The sequence below is a fragment of the Lagenorhynchus albirostris genome, chromosome 3 (genome assembly GCF_949774975.1).
Source record: "Lagenorhynchus albirostris chromosome 3, mLagAlb1.1, whole genome shotgun sequence".
NCBI classification, from domain to species: domain Eukaryota; kingdom Metazoa; phylum Chordata; class Mammalia; order Artiodactyla; family Delphinidae; genus Lagenorhynchus; species Lagenorhynchus albirostris.
The window spans coordinates 104,736,154-104,756,333 of NC_083097.1; the positions used below are offsets into that span (position 1 = coordinate 104,736,154).

At 43.8% G+C, this 20,180-nt stretch overlaps 1 protein-coding gene across 2 annotated transcripts in view; it reads right to left on the bottom strand.

Moving 5' to 3' along the window:
• Positions 1 to 20,180, bottom strand: part of MARCHF3 (membrane associated ring-CH-type finger 3) — a 148,952-nt gene that overhangs the window by 105,010 nt on the left and 23,762 nt on the right. Inside the window, exon 2 of one of the 2 annotated variants that reach the window (XM_060143501.1) lies at positions 12,969 to 13,074. The exons of the other annotated variant lie outside the window; for it this stretch is intronic. The gene's annotated coding sequence lies outside the window, so the exon portion shown is untranslated. The remainder of the gene's footprint in view (positions 1 to 12,968; positions 13,075 to 20,180) is intronic. 2 annotated transcript variants of the gene reach the window in all.

A 20,180-nucleotide genomic window follows, 5' to 3' on the forward strand; every position in this document is an offset into this window, starting at 1 on the left:
AGTTTGCCCTGCTTTCAAATCCAGGTCCAAGTCCAGCTCTCTCTTAGCAAGCCTGCTGCTTGGTATCTAGTTTCTCTCCCTCTGCTTTGGGTCGGAGCTTCCTTGCAGAGCTGTCTGACCCTCTGCAGGGGCACTCAGGCCCTTGATGATTTCTGTGACGCTTATCTTCTTTCTCTCTCTGCCCAGGCCTCCTCCCATCCTCCATCAGCTCTCCACCAGCGGCACACCTGGGGGGCTGATTAGCGCAGTCTCCCCACCCAGTTGAGCTCACTCGGCTCCCTCCTATCTCCACTATCCAAGGTCTGAGCTCTGGAGCTGAATTTCCCCAGGCCCCTTCAGAAGCCCACTCTTCCGCACATACCATTTGCACAGGTGGCCCCTGGCTCCTCGTTGGCTCCAGGGATCCTTGCCCCTAGCCCTGGGCAGCATGGAGAGCACAGCCATCTGGCACTCCGCCCACTCACCCAGCAGGCAGCCCATGCGTCCTGCCCGGGGTGTCCTCTCAGGAGTGTTCTCCTGACTTGCCTTACACATACTGACTGACCCAGATTTGCTTCTGGTCTCATCCTCCAAGGCAACTCCCAGAAGCTTTTAGGAGAAAGGAAGGTCTGTGTGTTCAAGTGATGATGCCTGCTCTGAATGCCTTGCTATCTGGCCACGTTCAGAGGCAGGGGCTTGGTTTATCCATCTCGGCCAGGCTGCTCCCCACCCAACATAATCAGTACATGGGCACCTCAAGATAGGGCTCTGCTCTTGGGCAACACGTTTTGGGTCTGAGAAAAATAAGCAGATACAGGGGTGCTGTAGGGGTCACATGAGGTCACACTGCTAAGGCCACTGTCTTACAGTACCATGTTCTTTCTAAGAAGCTGCCACGCCATGGCTTTGCTTTCAGGTGTGGAGTCTATAACAGATCAGTGTCCCCTCTTTGCACTGGCTGCTGGAAAGCTTAGTGCCAAACCTGAGGGTTGCCTGGGGCATACGATGAATTTGAATGAATTTGTATCATAACCTTACTCACCAGTCCATTTTATGTCTTTATCTTTGTTTTTCATGTTCCCTCCCATCCACCTCTCATTTATATTCCCCTGCTAACCACCTTAAACCCTTCCTGAATCAAGGTGGGGCATGTATAAACAAACATACAAAACGAGGTATTTTATGGCAACCTGAAATAGTCTCTTTTACACGCTTGGAAGATAACTTTCTGGACAGACATAACTACTAAATGTTTTAATGTACATATTCATGAAATAGAACTACCTATTCCAGAAGTTTATCCTACAGACATAGACAAGTGCACAATATTTGTCTGACTGTAGCATTGTTTGTAATAGAAAAAAAAGGAAATAAAGTAAATGTTCAGGAGTGGCTGAATACATCATGCTACACGCATACGACGGCACACTGTGCAGCTGTTCAAAAGTGAGACATGGGTTTACAGGTTTAACATAAAGGATGCCTAGCACACGCTATAGAGTGAGGAGAGGGGAGGGTAAAGAGGAAAGACGAGGGAGGGGGCTGGCCTTTGAAAGAGACAAGCTTTGGCAGCTGAGGGTTTTCTATGGGGAGTTTTGGTGTGAAATGTTATGAATTTCCTTTTCACTCTGACTGCCAAACCCTCAGTAAAACCTACCTGTTTCCCAATACGTCTGTAGTTGGATTTGCTTTGGAGGGAACGGGATAAAGTGTTGTATCCAACCTAAAGGTCAGAGAGGGTCAAGGGCAGAGACAGCAGAGAGTGACCGTCTGGGTCATCAACAGATAACCAGGTCCCACGTGCAATCAGTTCTGTGCATATTGGGAAGGGCAGGTTGATGACTAAGAGAAGACTTGAAAAAAGGGGGAAAATGCAATAAGTCAAATCAGCCTTCTGCAAAAGCGGTGGTCTGACTTAATAAGTACTGAGATTAGTTTTCATACCCAGGATGACAGATAGCAATTCAGAAAAAAACTGTGAAAGGATCACAGGTGAGAAGATGATTTCAGAACTTAACTTATGTCAGAGTAGCCACAATTATTTACATTACAGATGCACAAAATGCTAGCTCTGACTACATTAGCTGTTATAGAAATATCTTCTTCATCTGAAAATAAAAAAAGTGATACCTTCATTAAAAATTCCCTTCACTGCCCACTTCACCTCTGTGTACCTCAGCCTCTTGGCCTCACACAAAACAGCCCTGTCTGACTGTTGTTTATGTGCAGCTCTGTCTCCTCCAGAATCACCTCTCCTGGAACCACTGCTTCCACATCCTGTGTGAGAAGGTTCTAGGGATGAAGCAGGCCCTGTGGATGGGCTTCAGGGGCTCCCAAACCCCTGGAATGTCATGCAAACTATTGTGTGTGGACAACTTTCCAGGGAAGCGGTCATACTCTGATTCAAATATCCATGGGCTGATACCCTAAATGTCAAGGGCTTCTGATTTAGAAGCCTGATATGGAACTCCTCTAAAAAAAACAATCTCTTATTTCCAAGGCCTAACACAAAGCTTGGCATTCAGTTGGTACTTAATAAAAAAATAAATAAAAGCTCACAGCGACTGAGTATACAGAGTATGCCAAACACTGAGGTGTTTAATATTATGTTCCTTACTTTATAGATGAGGAAAATGAAGTCCTACGTGCTGATTCATGTTTGCAAGACCCAACCCTCAATGTCAAGTGCACTTGATAAATGTTGAATGAATGCTGAATGAGAATAAAGGTGGCAGTTACGAAAGCTTCCATCATGAAAGGTAAGGAAGCTGACCTCCAATCAGCATGGGGTGAGGGGAGTTGAGTCAAAAACTCAGGTTACCTGTCTTCCATTTAGTAGGCATTTCCTTATACATCTCTAACTTTGTTCGAAATAGTCTTTATTCCTTATTAGATATGAATGTGGACTCTTGTATACTAAATTGAACTCATTGCACCCGTCTCTGAATTCAGGACTCTGGCGTGTGTATGATAGCTTTGTTCATCAGTAGATCAAATTTCATACTGGCAGGGACTTTGTCAAAAAATACTTCCTCTTCTGGGCTCCTTCTCTTGTTGGGGGTTCCAAACCCAAATGCCTACAGGGACTAGTAGGTAATGGAAGTGATTCAAGCGGGCTGGGTGAGAACTGGGGCAGCCCAGCAGGGAGCCACATCCAGTGTGAAGGGCACAGCTGCCCCTTGGACTCACCACATCGCTGTCACTTGAGAATGTGGGCCCAGGATGTTCAGATCTTCCGAATTTTAAGAGAAATCAGAAACATAGATTTAATGTGGAATTTCCTGAGTTTCAGATGTTGACAACTCATTCAAACATTTTTAAAAAATAGAGTATAGGCCAAATAAAACACATCATCTATGGCTGGGTGGGCCTGTGAGCCACCAGTATGCAAACTCCATTTTTGTTTGGGGAACATCCGGAATCATGTTCTGGTCCAGTCAGGCGGATTAAGTGTATGGAGGGGAGGTGAAAGGAATATTTTCAGTTTTGCTGCTTGCTAGATACTTTACTGAACGGTTTGCAAGGGAAGTGGTTAAAAGAGAGACTAAAAATTTTAGACTATCTGTGGATTTGAAAGAAGCCATCCATGGCCCCAAATGGAACATCAAGTTGTATGCGACTTCCTTCCTTAAGCTACCAGTCAAGCTCTCTGCTGCAAAGCCTTGTCCCAGTGTGGACTGCCACATGACTCCAGCACTCTTCAAGCTGCTTGCTAGCATGCAGCACTCTGCTGAATCTGCAGAAAAATCCACAACCCGCCGCATGTCTTCCTGCATTGCGTGTGCTTCTGCGGGGCAACAAATCAGCCCCCAGCAGTGAACAAATGACTCTTCCCAAGACTTCTCTGGCTAGCTGGTGTCCACTGAGGAAGACCAGCTTCTCAGAAGAATGGACCTTCTCCTAATAGGGGGCCCCTACTTCGCCTTGTCCTCTGTCCAACAAGGCTGTACACGATGCCAAATAAATCTGGATCCATTTGGGGATCAATTACTCCAGCACTTGAGCACCTGGGGCCCTCAGCCCGCTTTCTGGACAGTACAGCCTCTAGGGTTTGATGGAAGAAGCCATGCAAAAGCATAATGGAGAAGATGAGATTTTTGAGACCTTTAAGCATTAGTTCCTGCTCCAGATCTAAGAATTGTATGTAGAAAAAATTTCCTCGAGCCTTCTTCTCTTTAAATACATTAGTGAAATGGAAGCAGAATATTAATGTATTTTTCAAGGCTTTGGTAATACTGAACACAGTGTTCTCTTCAAACTGAAGGTGTTGTATACGTGTTTAGTTTGGAGTGAGATCTCTGTTTGTGCACGCACAGAACTTCCCTCTCATCACACCAGCAAATTTGAGAATTTTCCAACCTTTCTTCTTTGAACGGCAACAAAAGAAAATATCACATCAGATACCTGAGCCAACAGTAACAGAGTACTAAAGTGTGGACAGTATCAAATATTATGTTTGGAGTGAAGCTTAGTTCTTCACAGGCTGCCAGGCATGCTCGTTTTAATTTTACAAGGAGAACACATGACTTGACTACTATGGTATTTAGAATCCCTATACTGGAGTATTCCCAAGCTTTTTTGTGAAATATCCAAGGCTGTTTCCAAAGAATACTTTCCACTTTTGTTAACACTTTCCGTTCCCTTTAAGTCAACTTGAAAAATTGTGCCTAAGTTTCAGGTTAACTCAGATTTTTCCATACCCATATTTTTCCATAAGGACAAACCAGTGATCATGAAACCTGGTACCAACCTGAAAAGTACCATCTGCACTTTTCAGGTTTAAAAATTGTGGACCAAGATCAAATTCATATTTTAGTGCAAATCTCAAAGAAAGAATCTGTTCAATCTTTCCTTTTCTACCCCACTTTTTCAACTCCTAAATATGTAAGAACATATATGTTAAATAGAGGCCAAGTAAGAATGGTTCTCCCAGGGAACAAACATGGCAGCAAAGGATCATGGGCTCTTCTCTCCTGCAAACAACTGTGGTTCTTTAAACAAAGAATCTAATTATTCCTTAAATTGTTTTCCCATCTCCTCATTCACAGGTTTTTGCTTCTTGTGATGACAGTTAAGGTAACATATGAAGGGGAGGTAAATAAAGATGTGAATTTTCTCTGCATAAGGAGTCAAGGTGTCCATATGTCCTTGAGTTAAAGGTTGGATACAATTTGGAATTAGTTTTTTGTTTGGGTTTTGTTTTCAGTCAAGTAAATAATGACAATTTGAACAGGATATATGTATATAACCTTATATTTTTATTGATATATAATTCACATGCTGTACAATTTACCAATTTAAAGTGGGTTTTAGTATATTCATAGAGTGGTGCAACCATCACCATAAACAATTTTAGAGCATTTTTATCACCCCCAAAAGAAATTCCACCCCCATCAGCAGTCAATCTCTACTCCTCTCTGACCCCAGACCCTGAAAACCACTAACCTACTTTCTGTCTCTATGGATCCTTCTATTGTGAACATTTTATATAAATTGTATTGTACAATATGTGGCCTGTGTGTCTTTTTTTTTCCACTTGGCAAAACGTCTTCAAGAGATCTATACACATGTCATACACACACACAAGAGTATTGTCTGAATGCTCCAAAAGCACCTCGGTGGCACTGTTCTGCTGTTAACTTTCTCACCTTTTTCAGAGACTTCACCTCACATCTCAGTTCATTTAGGAAATCGAGCAAGTCCTGTGGTCTCTCATCACAAATGTTCACTTGCCAGTAGCCATCTCCTGGTCCAGTTCTTCTAACACCTCACACTCAGTGTGTACAACACGACCTCAGCATTTTCCCTCTCCAAACACAATATTCCTCTGCGTTTACTTATCTTTGTTAATGAAAAACCTTCCGTCACACTAACTTGAAAACCTAGTCATTTTTCCCTCATTCAAATCTAACGCATCCATCCCTGTGCTAGACGCCGATTCTCCCCTTTCTACCTCCACAGCTTCTCCTGCCTGCCTGCCTCTGAGCCCTCAGTGACCCTCACTGGCCCAACCTCTGTCACAGTCTCCCTGCTCGGCTCTCTGCCTGCAGTCACCTGCTCCAGTCTTTCCTGTACCATGGCTGATCCCTAGGCTGAATGAACTGCAATGAATGGCTTCCTTCCTTCCTTCCTTCCTTCCTTCCTTCCTCTTCTTTCTTTCTTTCTTTTTCTTTCTTTCTTTCTTAATTTAATTGAAGTATAGTTGATTTACAATGTGTTAGTTTCTGGTGTACAGCAAAGTGATTCAATTATACGTATATATACACATTCTTTTTCATATTCTTTTCCATTATGGTTTATCACAGGATATTGAATATAGATCCCTGTGCTATATCGTAGGACCTTGTTGTTTATCCATTCCACATATAATAGTTTGCACCTGCTAATCCCAACCCCCAATCCATTCCTCCCCCCACCCACCCTTGGCAACCACAAGTCTGTTCTCTGTGTCTGTGAGTCTGTTTCTGTTTTGCAGATAAGTTCATTTGTGCCATAGTTTAGATTTCATATATGTGATATCATGTGATATTTGTCTTTCTCTTTCTGACTTACTTCACTTAGTATGATCATCTCTAGTTGCATCCATGTTGTTGCAAATGGCATTATTTCATTCTTTTTTATGGCTGAGTAATATTCCATTGTATACATGTACCACATCTTCTTTATCCATCCATCTGTCGATGGACATTTAGGGGTTTCCATGTCTTGGCTATTGTGAATAGTGCTGCTGTGAACATAGGGGTGCATGTATCTTCTTGAATTATTGTTTTGTCTGGGTGTATGCCCAGGAGTGGGATTGCTGGATCATATAGTAACTTTGTTTTTAGGTTTTTGAGGAACTTCCATACTGTTCTCCATAGCGGCTGCACCAATTTACATTCCCACCAACAGTATAGGGGGAGCTTCACTTTCCTCCACACCCTTTCCAGCATTTATTATTTGTGGACTTTTTAAACCATGGCCTGAAGGCTTTGTCTTGAGGGAAGAGATGGGGAAGGAAGAGAAGGGGACCTATGCCGGGCCTGGGGCGACGGTGAGGCAGGCTGTCCTCTCAGTGCTGGAGAGGAAGCCGGGTGCTTGGCAGCTCTCCCCTAGGCAGCCTGGGCCCCACCTGAAGAGGTTCTGACTTACATAATTTCAAAGTCTCCAGATGACTCTCATGTGCAGTTCTGGGATCTTACAGACTGTCACAGTAGCATGGTGTTAGGACACGCAAGGGCTCTCGGGTCAGGAGACCTGGGTTATGACCTTGGTCTACCAGAGGTTAACTGTGATACCTGGGGCATGTTAATCTCTATGCTTGATTTTGTCACCTGTAACATGGGCTAAATACACCTTCTCCATGGAACTGTTATGAGTATGAATGACATCAGATGAAGTACAAAGTGGAGTGCCTGGCACATAGAAGGTGCTCAGAAAGTCGGGGGGTGGAGTAGGGTTATAGGCCTTGGTTCTGAATTGTCCTTGTCACACTGCTAATATGGCTCCATGACAACCAAGAACCATTGTTTGTCTCCTACAAAGACCCACATCAGGGTGACTCCTTTGTTGACAGGCAAAATGACAGCTGGCTGAGGGTACCGTGGCCCTTAAGCTAATCCTGACACAGGTGCAGAGCGGAGTCCCAGCACGTTGCGCCCGTTTAGAGTCTCATGGTGCAGGGAGGAGTGGTCATACCCGCAGGGTGCTGTGTGAAGGGACACTGGGTTATAAGTCAGGAGAACCCACTGTGCTCTGTGATGGGAGGAAACTTGCACTGTACACACATGGCTCAGGTTGATCTTGACACCCTATTCCACAGCCAACTAAACACGTCATTTTTCTCTCCTCCCGCGGGCTCTTCGTATGGATTAAACTGAGATACAGGGTAGCAATGGGCTCTAAAATACTTCACGCGCTCGAAGATAATTATCACATTAAAGTAAAAATTATAGGACCAATAGAGCATCTTAAACTTCTTCATACTTAGAAAAATATATTTTTAAACAGCAGTCTGCATCACTTCCAGTCTTCAGGAAACGACAGATAAGCTAAACAGCAAGTTCCTGAATGACGGGTACTGATCTTTGGCAGCATTTAAAGTGAACAGGAGTAAAGATCTAAGAGTTCAGCCCCAATCCACCAAAAAAGGAATTTTTATAGACAAGTTTTACAAGTGGACCTATCTTCATTCCTTCTGGAAGTCAGATGATGGGGTGACATCCATCTAACTAAACAAATTTTTCCAATAGAAAAAAAAAAGGCTGTAAGAATTTTATTTCAAGAGTTACTAAATTGTATAACTTTATAAATGTGAACTTAGCGCTTTAGTTCACATGTTAAACAATGTTTCTATTAGACTACATCTTTAAATATTCAGTATTCTCTGCCAGTTAAATACTATTGCTATATAAAACCTTAAACTGTAAATAAATAAATAAAAATAAAATACTTCGCCAGGTCTCACTAACAAGTCTTAGCCTGGCAAAGCCTTCTTGCGGGGTCGGCTGTGCACGCCTTCAATCTCTCGTTCCTGCAGGAGGAGCATTGGCTTCAGAAACAGCGCGGGCAGAACCGCAGAGCTGGATGGCACATGGACCGCCCCGCCGCTCCCACACGCCCCAAAGGGCAGGTGCCTCTGGCTTCCCAGGAGAGCTGCTTATTTTTTTTTAGCGATGAAAGGACAGATGATCCCTTTTGAAAAGCTGGCCTCGGGGTGGGAGGGAAGGGGGGAGCAAGCCACCTGGCAGGGCCGTGGCACCCCCGTCGCTGTCTGACGACAGGAACTAGCCCTCTGCCCGTGACCAGGCTTTCCTGTGAGTCTGTGAGGCCACAGGCTGGTCACTTCCTCGGCTCGGGATCGAGTATCATAAGCAGCCATGGGACAGCTCAGAACTCTGACTGCGGGCAGGGATCTGAATATGGCAGGGCTTGAATTCTCTCATCTGGATGTCGGCAAGGGCTATGGGAAGTCGCAGCAGCTCAGAATGCAGGCCTCGTGGGGAGCTAACTTTGGACTGGAAGGGCAGTTTACTCGGGGCCCCAAATCCTCCCTCGCTGCCAAGTGACTTATGATGCTGGGATCCGTCCGCTGAGGCTCCTGTGGCCGGGGAGTCAGATCCCTCAGCTTCCTTTCCAACTGTGCCTCCTCCGCCTCCCAGACCCTTCACCGGCGGCCAGTCAGAAGGAGCACAGGATGCGAGGGGTTCTCTTAGAAGAGGTGGGTCAGATTAAATAAAATGAATACTTGAAAAATTCTAAATAAGTACAATGCAATAGATGCCTAAGAACCAACATTGGTAAATCCGTCAGGAGTAATAGGTAGAGCAAATAAATTTGAGCTGAATCATGTGATGCCTTCTTTTTGTTTTTTAATCTCAAAAGGACTGCTGATCTCTGCCGACATGCCAATGTACAGGACAGGCACTTCCATGAGCAGTTAGGGCCTCTTTGACAAGGAAACTTGGGTTTCTACTAGTAGAAAGAAGATGGTGGAATAAATACAAGCATCTGTCTCCCTGGACGCTAATAAAATGATACTAAAAGGGGGAAGAGCGACATAACAGTGGAGCAACCGGGAAAAGAATATAAGGGAAAGGAGAAGGATTTCAACAGATTTCTGGAGGTCAAGGAAAGGATGGCAAAGAGAACAGGGCAGATGACGGTTAATTTTATGTGTCAACTTGGGTAGGCTGTGGCGCCTGGTTGTTTGGGGAAAAAACTAGTCTAGATGTAGCTGTGAAGGTATTTTGTAGATGTGATTAATGTTTATGATCATGTGACTTTCTGTAAAGGAGAACACCCTCCGTAATGCAGTGGACTGTGGGAGAGAGGGTCTGGCCAATGAGTTGAAGGCTTTAAGAGCAAAAACTGAGGTTTCCCAGAGAAGAAGGAACTCTGCCTCAACACTGTAACAAGGAAATCGTGCCCAAGTTTCCAGGCTGCCGGCCAGCCCTACGGACTTGGGACTCAAGACCACAATATTAGCTCATCTGAATTTCTAGCCTGTTTGCCTGACCTATGGATTTTAGACTTCCCGGTCCCCACAATCATGTGACTCAATTCCTTAACATAAATGAACCTCTATCTCTATCTCTCTGTCTATGAATATCTGTATCCACCTGGTTCTTTTTCTCTGGAGAGCCCTGACTCATACGGAGTGAGAATGTAAGAGCCTAGAACATGTAGGTGAAAACTTTGGTTAAGTGGGAGGGTGGGAGTGAGCCGCCTGGCAATGTACCAGTAAAACCCCAGGCTCACTGGGCACCTGCAACAGAGACCGGGATTTTGAAGGGGGTTGAAAAGCAGAGAGGTTCATTGAAGTCTACCTAACGTACAGGGGGCCCGCAGGTGCCCCTCACTCTTCTCCCCATCCCCAGCCTTAGGTCCATGCGCTGTGGTAGAAACCCAAAATTGACCTGTGGGCAAACTATTAGAGGACTCTTTTATCTCTAAAGAACTTTTAGGACTGCCTGGAAATTGTACTATATGTGAGTTATTAACATTAGGGGAAGCTGAGTGAGGAATATACAGAAACTCTGTATTATTTTTGTAACTTTTCTCTAAGTCTAAAATTAGTTCAAAATAGAGCCTTAAAAAAATGTCTGGAAAGATGTAGGAGGGATAGAGTGTGTGCCAACACTCTAAAGAAAAGCCCTCCCCTCAGGCATTTGGAGCACCGCCCCCAAACTCCTGACTAAAACCTAGCCCCTTCTCTGTGTTGGGGCTTGGGGAGGGACATGGCTTTTCAATACAAGCATTTCTGTGCTATTCTATTTTTTAACTTATACATGTATAATTTTGATAAAAACTTAAAAGGAGAAAAAGAAGTTTCTTTCAGACTTGAATGAGCTGTTTTTTATGTAGGTGACACTCACTGACATCACTAACACATTTCACTGCGGAAGAAAAAAGCCTATAATAATAGGACCAAAGGGAAACAATTTCAAATGCAGACTTAGAGGCTCACACAGCAGGACAACTAGGAAATTTCTGAACTGTCCTCTTTGTCAGAAAGCAAAGGAAGTTTTTAAAACACACTTTAGTAGCCCTCCCTCTCCCCCGGACGCCATGGATTTTGTCAGTGTACGAATGCTAGTCCACCATAGATCTAAGCGTAAAAATGGACCAAATGCTTCATAAGCTGGTCCACTGACACCATCTCTTGGCTGAGGAATGAGATTTGTGGATTATTCAGTTCTACTGTGACCTAGCAAACCACAGATTGTAATACACATAGAGGAGAGAAATGTTTTACTGACAGCACCAGTATGAATATATTAATTATAACACTTAAAGCACATCAATGATAATTATGAACAGCTTCCTATGATGTTATGCTCTCATCCTCAGTGTCTTCTGCAATGATACCAACACGCCTTATTAAGAATGAAATTTAGCAGCATCAGGCTTCTTCTCTGAGTTTTTTCTCTCTACATCCATTAGCACTGTATTCTTTTCCTTGGCAAATGTATTCGTTGGCCTGATAAAATGTCTAGTTTTGTGAACTCGCCATATGCCTAGCAAGCAAAGGTCCCCAAAGATGTTTTCATTGACTTCACTGCCTTTCGGAATGGCTGTGCAGGGCCTGCCAACTGGGTCTTCTTCAGGCCACGTGCAATATACAAAGTTGGGCAATTCACTGGGGCTGCAAATGCGGGAGGCTCTGGGGAAACAATTTCCCGGACAATAAAAGGGAAAGCCACCCCGTGGGTTTAGTTAATGCCGAGTGAACAGTCACAAAACTGCTGGGTGCCCCAGGGCATGTGGCACAATCAAAACCTGTGATTGCCTCCCCACACTGCCCCAGCTTCTCGTCTGCTCTCGAATTCTGATAGCTCAGCTCCGAAAAGTCCACGGGCAGTCAAATCTGTAGCTGGAAACAAAACAAGCTGCTTCCTCTCCATACCACAGGTATCATATTTATTGGTCCTTAATATTCTGTCCAAACTGGCATTGCTAAGGAGAATGTCGCATCAGCTCCAAACACAGTGATGCTGCAGAACCTTCCACAGCACCTCCGAGCATGTGAGCTCAGGGAAGGAAGGGGAGCTGGTAGCTTTGAGGCCGACAGGCAAGCATTGAATGGACAGTCCCCTGAAGCAAAATCAGACAGAAAATCATCATTTTCCATTTGCTTTTCCATCTCCTTTCTGTTGTATTCAAGTAGAAGCTGTGAGTAAAATACAAAAACCCCACTGAGTCTAGTGCCCTTAGCTGAAAGTTTTCCTTAGTTGGGATCATTCCGTCAATTCCTACTTAAACACTGCAAGTAACCGGTTCCTGGAGGTTACCGGTTGGATTTCCAGGTCAGGGTGCTTGATATGTTACTACAGAACTTTAAAGGTTACAAAAAGGCGTCAGATGTCCACAAGTCACTGATTTTTTTTTCCTTCCCGTTTTTGATGCCCAGCTGATTCTGAAGCAAACCGCTGTGACCCACAACAGGCTGCAGGAGGATGAGGCCTCCAACCCAAACAGCCTTTGAACTCACCTTCCTGTTGAGTCCAGTAGTGCTGATGGCAGCAAGAGCCAGACAGCACACACATACAGCTCTCCCGAATTCGGGCTGAGGTTCCAAGGCCAGTGGTAGAGGCCAAATCCATAATCCCCTTATACCAACCATGTGAAATCTAGATAAGAAGCCTTATGAGCAAAGTATCTCCCCTGGTCAGAATCTGAAAGCGTTTAGGGGAGGCGCTAAATCAGTTATTGGGCCATTGATAATTTGAATAAAACTTGGAAAATCACCCTCAAAAGGTGTGCCATCTTCAGGTTCCCAGTATCCGATGTTATCGGATATCATCGCACCACGACACTGGTGACCGCCCAAAGGGCCTGGGAAATGACTTAGTGGCCCATTAGATTTTCTGAGCTTATCTGCAAAGCTGCTCTAATCTCCCCTGAATATCAGGTCAGTGTCTTGCCAAGCAGCCGAACACTCACTTTAATCATTTTCAGGCAGAAAAAAAAAAAAAAAGTTCTCTTTATAAATAAAAAGCTTAACCCACTGAGATATGGTCTAAATCCCTCTTCCACTTCTCTTCCTTCCTCTCGACTCACCCACAGCTGAAGCAGAACAACTTCGTGGACACCTTTAAGAGACTTTCAGTCCACCTGAAGTATATAATCCTACTGAAGTGACCTAAGATGGTGTAGATGTAACCTTAATTCTAGAACTTTCTTAGTGAATAGTATAGGCATGCAAAATAGAACAGCCACTTTGGAAAATGATTCGGCAGTTTCTTATAAGAATTAAACACACACCTGTCATTCAACCCAGCAATCCCACACCTAGCTATTAGTATTTACATAGGAGAAATGAAAACATATGTTCACATAAAAAAATGGTATGTGAATGTTTATAGTGACTTTATTCATAATGACTCAAATCTGGAAACAACCCAAGCGTCCCTCAACTGGTGAAGAGATAACCTGTAGTATATCCATACAATAGAAAACTACTCAGGGACAGAAAGGAACTAACTGCTGATCCACACAACGACATGGACGGATCTCAAATATATTATGCTGCATGAAAGAAACCAGCCTCAAAAGGCTACATACCATCTGATTCCAAGTATGTAACATCCTGGAAAAGGCCAAACTATAGGGTCAGAAAACAGGTCAGTAGTGGCCAGGGGCTGGGAGTGAAAGGAAGAGTTGACTATAAAAGGGCATGAGAGGGCTTCCCTGGTGGCGCAGTGGTTGAGAGTCCGCCTGCTGATGCAGGGGACACGGGTTCGTGCCCTGGTCCGGGAAGATCCCACATGCCGCGGAGCGGCTGGGCCCGTGAGCCATGGCCGCTGAGCCTGCGCGTCCGGAGCCTGTGCTCCGCAACGGGAGAGGCCACAACAGCGAGAGGCCCGCGTACCGCAAAAAAAAAAAAAAAAAAAAAAAGGGCATGAGAAATAAAATCTCAACTACCAAAAGTACTCACCGAAAAAAAAAAACGGCATGAGAGAATTTTGCAGGGTGATGGCTCTCTTCCATATCTTGATTATGGTAGTAGTTACACGACTGTACATATTTGTTAAAAATGCATAGTTCTGTACACTAAAAAAAAGTGAATTTTACTGTATGTAAATTATACCTCAATAAACCCAACTTGAATACAAAATCTCAGCAGAAAATGCTCAGTGATTAAGAAAGGCAGCCTTCAAAACAGCTGATTAACTTCCCGCCTACATTAAGATCCCGAGGCCTTCTCCCAAGCTGGATCTGGTGATGCTCAGAAGCCAAGCACTCAGTCACTCTTGGACACATAGTTTAAATAAAGCACTAATACGTAAATCAATAAAGCTGCGTGCCAGCATGCCACTGCGTCTGGGGTTACTCATTTAGGATGTTTTCAAGCCTGTACTTCATGAGAGAGCTTCTGACATTTTGACATGAAGGTGCTGTTGATTTTACAGGGTGCTGCATGTGTTCCTACCTTGCTTTGCCTAGAGTGCTCACTGCCTGGATGTCACTGCTTTTACAATCATTGGGGTCAAGAAGTTATTTCAGACTGAGAATTCAAGCCTTCCCTGTGTTTGTGTTTTCGATGATAAAGCAAATTAATCTTTATTATTCTGATCAGACATAACACAGAGAAAAGAGACTTCCCCAATTCAGTGATATTCTTACAGATTACTTGTACAGAATTGTTTTTGGCCCAAAAATATTTATGTCCTTGACATTCAAAGGATTTTGTTTAATCTTCTTCTGGATGCCATGGCCATAATATACTGTCTCCATTCTGAATGGCTATGATTTGAAACTAGGCTTTATTGCCTCTCTATCCTTCTCCCAGTAAAAAACATTTATTAGAAATCCGCTATATGGAAATAAATGCTAAAGGCAGACAGAATGAGAAATTCAAAGATGCAGGCTTTTGGGCGGCCTACATCAGCTCTTCAAAACCTCCCATGGAAGGCAGAGCGTGATGTATTATAAGCAGAGGCTGAAATATAGTGCTAAAGCAGCAAGGGGGAGGGGAAACAATCTGGGAAGGTGGAGTTTAAGCTGGGCCCTTGAAGGATGAAGAAGACTGGGACTGCAGACAGTCCAGGCTGAGGAACTACTTTGCATAAAGGGTCTTGGGAGTGCACATTTGTTTAAGCCAGGTATCATCAGCTGACATCCTGGAGCCTGAAAACCGTGACTATTTAAAATTCTTTTGGAATTTCCATGTCTCCAGGCCTTGGGGCTCTCCATTACTCCGTGAATCCCAAAGTACCCTATTCTCTCACACACTACAGCTTCATGTACTTAGGTTACCGTCCTTGTTCAAACAGCATTTATTTCAGCGGGGACCCTCGTTTAAGTGGATTGCTTGTGGCCGAGTGTCAAGTTATGAAGAGGTGAGAGAAAAATAAAAATAAAACGAATAGGAAAGGGAGAAGAGGGCACAATGGTGGCAGGCTTTAAGATGGGGTGGAGAACTTGCTCCTCTCCAGTGGGGTATGGATCCAGGATCTTTAATCTCCTTGCGGAGTGGTGTTAGCAAAAAAACACTAATAATGAATGCAGGAGACACTTCATTGTGGAATTGTCATTACTAATAAGAAAATGAAAATCATCTAAATGTTCATCAACAGGGAACTGCTTAGGACTTCCCTGGTGGCACAGTGGTTAAGAATCCACCTGCCAATGTAGGGGACATGGGTTCGAGCCCTGGTCCGTGAAGATCCTACAAGCAACTATGCCCGTGTGCCACAACTACTAAGCCCGCGTGCCACAACTACTGAAGCCCGCATGCCTAGAGCCTGTGCTCCGCAACAAGAGAAGCCACCGCAATGAGAAGCCCATGCACCGCAATGAAGAGTAGCCCTTGCTTGCTGCAACTAGAGGAAGCCTGAGTGCAGCAACGAAGACCCAACGCAGCCAAAAATAAAATAAATAAAATAAATAAATTAAAAAAAATACTCAGGCCCTTCACAATTAAGTAAACTTAAAAAAAACAACAGGGAACTGCTTGAATCGATAATTGATTATTTACATAATGGGATATTATAGTCAGTAAGAAAAAAAATAGTGTGAAGAGATAGGAAGATCTCTAGGATAAATTACTCATGTTATTTAAAAATCAGGGTACAGAGGAGTATGTATAATGGACTCCCTTTTATATTTGCATACGCACACAAACTTCTAGGAGGATACATAAAAATTGTTCACGTTGGTTACATCTGGAGAGTGAAAAGTGAGGGTAGGAGAAAGAAAAATTTACTTTTCAATTTATACCCTTCATAACTGAGTTTATTTATTTATTTATTTTTATTATTTATTTTTTTTTTGCGGTACGCGGGCCTCTCACTGTTGTGGCCTCTCCCGTTGCGGAGCACAGGCTCCGGACGCACAGGCTCAGCGGCCATGGCTCACGGGCCCAGCCGCTCCGCGGCACGTGGGATCTTCCCAGACCGGGGCATGAACCCATGTACCCTGCATCGGCAGGTGGACTCTCTCAACCACTGCGCCACCAGGGAAGCCCCAACTGAGTTTATTTTTAACTACTTGTGCAGATGATGATAATCATCATCACATAAAGTATTAAAGAATACTTAAAATAGTTCCTGGGCTGACTTGCAATTTAATATGAAGACCACTGGCTACTGTTGTTAGAGGGCCAATACAGAGACTAGAGGTTCATTTCAATAACTATTAAACGGTTTAAAAGTGGTTACTGGATATGTCATTGTCTCAATCCTTGAGCAGCCAACAGCGGAGTGCAGCATCAAGTTAAGACAAAGAGAAACACAACAGACATGATGTGAATGTGTGGGAAAGCCAGGCAGAAAAGACTTCCTGGTGGAGGCACGGATTAGGGTTTGGATTGCTGAAGCAGAAGAAGCAAGGAAAGGGCAACAATGAGAGAACAAGGAAACAATATGGTGAGCCCTTTACTTGACATACAGGCATTTGCCCTTCTTATTTGTGTTTTGGATCTGATTTGCACTAAGATCTGAAAATCCCAACCCCTCTCAATCACAATGGCAATACCTTTCCATCAAAGACTTTAAAGACTGAAGCTACTTGGACCAAGACCCATGAACTAGACTTAGTAAGGAGACAACACTACTAAGGAATTCCCTCCCATCGCCCACCCCCCAACATACATGCATGCTTAAGCATGTACACAGGCACTTTAAAACAAATTCTCATCTCCTTTTCTTTGTCAGAGGTAAAAAAGCTTTGCCACATATATGAATAATATTCAACTAGCCAATCTCCCTTTTAAAGGATTGTTCTTTATCAATGTATTTGCTTAGTGCTCTATCCCAAGAAGTTTCTCCAGAAACACTGTCTTCTTTTTGCAAGTGTGGGGACAGAGTAGGAAGAGGAAGATCTCTGCCCTGATCAACAGTCTTACGATTTTTCACCATCGCTGGTACCCCAAAGTGGAAGGGCCAGGGGACTCAGGACAGTCTTTTCTGTGGATTCAGATTCTCTTTCTAATGGAAACAGTAGAATAACCTATTCAGTTTATTCTTCTAAATGCCAGTTTAGCCAAGATGAATGGATACCTTATTTTTTGGTAAGACTATCATTTTTTCTTCCTCCCTCTCTCTCTGGAGAAATTATGTGAGATGAGCAATAATTCTCGGTGTTCATTTAGTACATCTGACCAACCCAGGCTTAACTGCTACTATTGTCAGGGAATTCACCATTTGTGCTATGGTATCAATATAGCAAAGAAACACTGCCAGTTACCTTAGAAAATGATCATAATAAATAATCGGCTGATTGTTTATCACTAGAAAGAAAATACTGAAGCACTTTTATTACAGAAACCCATTGGAGGCTCTTGGCAATCTAAGAACAAATGAGGAAATATTAAGAGAAAAAACAAAATAATATTAGCCTATTCCTAAAAACTCTCCTGGCTGGTATTATAAAACAGTCTCTTGAATGGCAGGAAATAATATATCTCACAACATGGGAAATCTTGGGTCTTGGTGGGTTATTTTCTTTTATTTTGTGTAGGTCCCAAAAGAAGTTAGAAAACATCATGTGCAGGGGAAGGAGGGAGCGTTGGAAGTGCAAAAGCAGCAGCTTCCAAGTGGCCCATGTGGCAGCCAGTGAGCCCGGTAACCAGGCATCAGCCAGGCCCGGCAGCGGATCAGAAAGCAAAAAATGCTGACTTACGGTGGAGCAGAATTCTGCTCTTGTAGCTAAGAATAAAGTACAAAATTCCTGCTCCCTTTTCAAGCCGCTCCTTGGCCTTAACTTGGAGAATGTACTCCAGCTTGGGTCAGGGATGAAACCGGAGCAGCCACACTGGAAGGGCACTTGGCCTCACACCAACATGCTTCTTTCTCAACTTGGCTCTCTGCGAGACCAGTGCAAACATTCAGCATTCCACGGCCAAGGCCACACACACGAAAGCCATCAGGTGGAGATGGCCACAAACGTACTTTTTCACAGTGGGGAGAAGAGGTGGGAAGATGAGGTGGGGGAAGGTCAAGAACAGGGTGGAGAGAAGGGAACCTCATGAATGCTTCAAACTGTATGCCAGGAGGACAACAAACAGATATGTCCCTGGCTATCAACCTGAGAAAAGCCATTTTTTTAAACAAAGCCTCATATGTTCCCCTGCACCACTCCCTCTGTGCCAATCACCAGATGCCAAAACAAATTGAAAAGCTATATCACAGGGAACTCTACTCAATACTCTGTAATGGCCTATATGAGAAAAGAATCTTAAAAAAGAGTGAATATATGTATAACGGATTCACTTTGCTGTACACCTGAAACGAACACAACATTGTAAATCAACTATACTCCAATAAAAATTAAAAAACAAACAAACAAAAAACAAATTGAAAAGCTATAAAGATTTGTGGTTAAAAGAACAAGCTCCAGGCTTCCCTGGTGGCGCAGTGGTTGAGAGTCCGCCTGCTGATGCAGAGGACATGGGTTCGTGCCCCGGTCCGGGAGGATCCCACATGCCGCGGAGCGGCTGGGCCCGTGAGCCATGGCCGCTGAGCCTGCGCGTCCGGAGCCTGTGCTCCGCAACGGGAGAGGCCACAACAGTGAGAGGCCCGCGTATGGCAAAAAAAAAAAAAAAAAAAAAGAACAAGCTCCAAAATATTTGTGGATGTTACCTAAAGACACTTCAAAGTGATGGACTGAAGTAAAAAAAAAAAAAAACTAAGAACTGGGAGAAATAGTACCACATGCCACAAGACATCAGGAGGAATGCATACATGCCAGGAAACCAGAGAGGCTCCCAGAAGGTTCTTTCTCAGCAACCCCTCTCAAGGAGAACTAGCATATTGAACTCACCACATAATTGCTTTTCAGGTCTGTTTCCCAAATAATCCCTCAGTGAATACCTACGTCAGCAAAACAACAGGAATTTTTATATTGATCCTATGATACTGGCAGGTCTGTGAGCTATAGGCCTCAGTCGGGGCAAACACGTAAAACATTGCCAATGGGGATATGAAGTTTTTATCTAATGTAGATGATGCAGAAAATGGGTCCATTTTCTTCCTTTTTCCAGATGGCAGAATTTTTTTCCTTATACAATGCCCATTTTAATGGCAATTATGCCCAGACCAGCTTTCAGTGAGCCCATTAGAACCAGCCAGCCCAGCACAACCTCTTGGACTGCCTGCACCCTGGGGACAGGGAGGCTATTTACAGGGCAAAGTCCTGGATGACTTGACCTACATCCTGGGCCTCCCAGCTCCAAACTTTAATCCTTGTTCTTGAAGGCTACTCTGTCACTGACTTGCAGATTTGACCCTCACTATTCTATGCCCAGGCATAAATTTACCCCATTACAGCTTCTGCCTAGCCAGTCCCCTTGCAGTAATGCCTCCCAGCTGATTCAGCCCCTGGTCCTCTGGCACCTGGCTGCTTCGGGGGGCAGCACTCCCCCTCAAAGAGATGTATTTTTAAGGCATACTATTTGTTTCCAGATAGTGAAGTTCTCTATAAATCAAATATGCGATCTAATTTATTTGTTTCAACAGACATACCAAAAACATATGATTGTAAGACTGTTAGTGCAGAGGTACGACAAATAAGGCACTGCTCTCACCCTCAAAGAACTTACCCATTCCTAATGCCCCACACTGTGTAGAAATCAGCCCGCTGCATGGAAGCCATCTTATGGAACAAAAGCAAAATAATAACAATGCCTTAGAGTCATTCTAAACTTTATAGATTTCAAGAGGCTAGTACATATATTTCAATATTAATGATCTTAAGTCAAATTCTCGCTAGTGAATTGA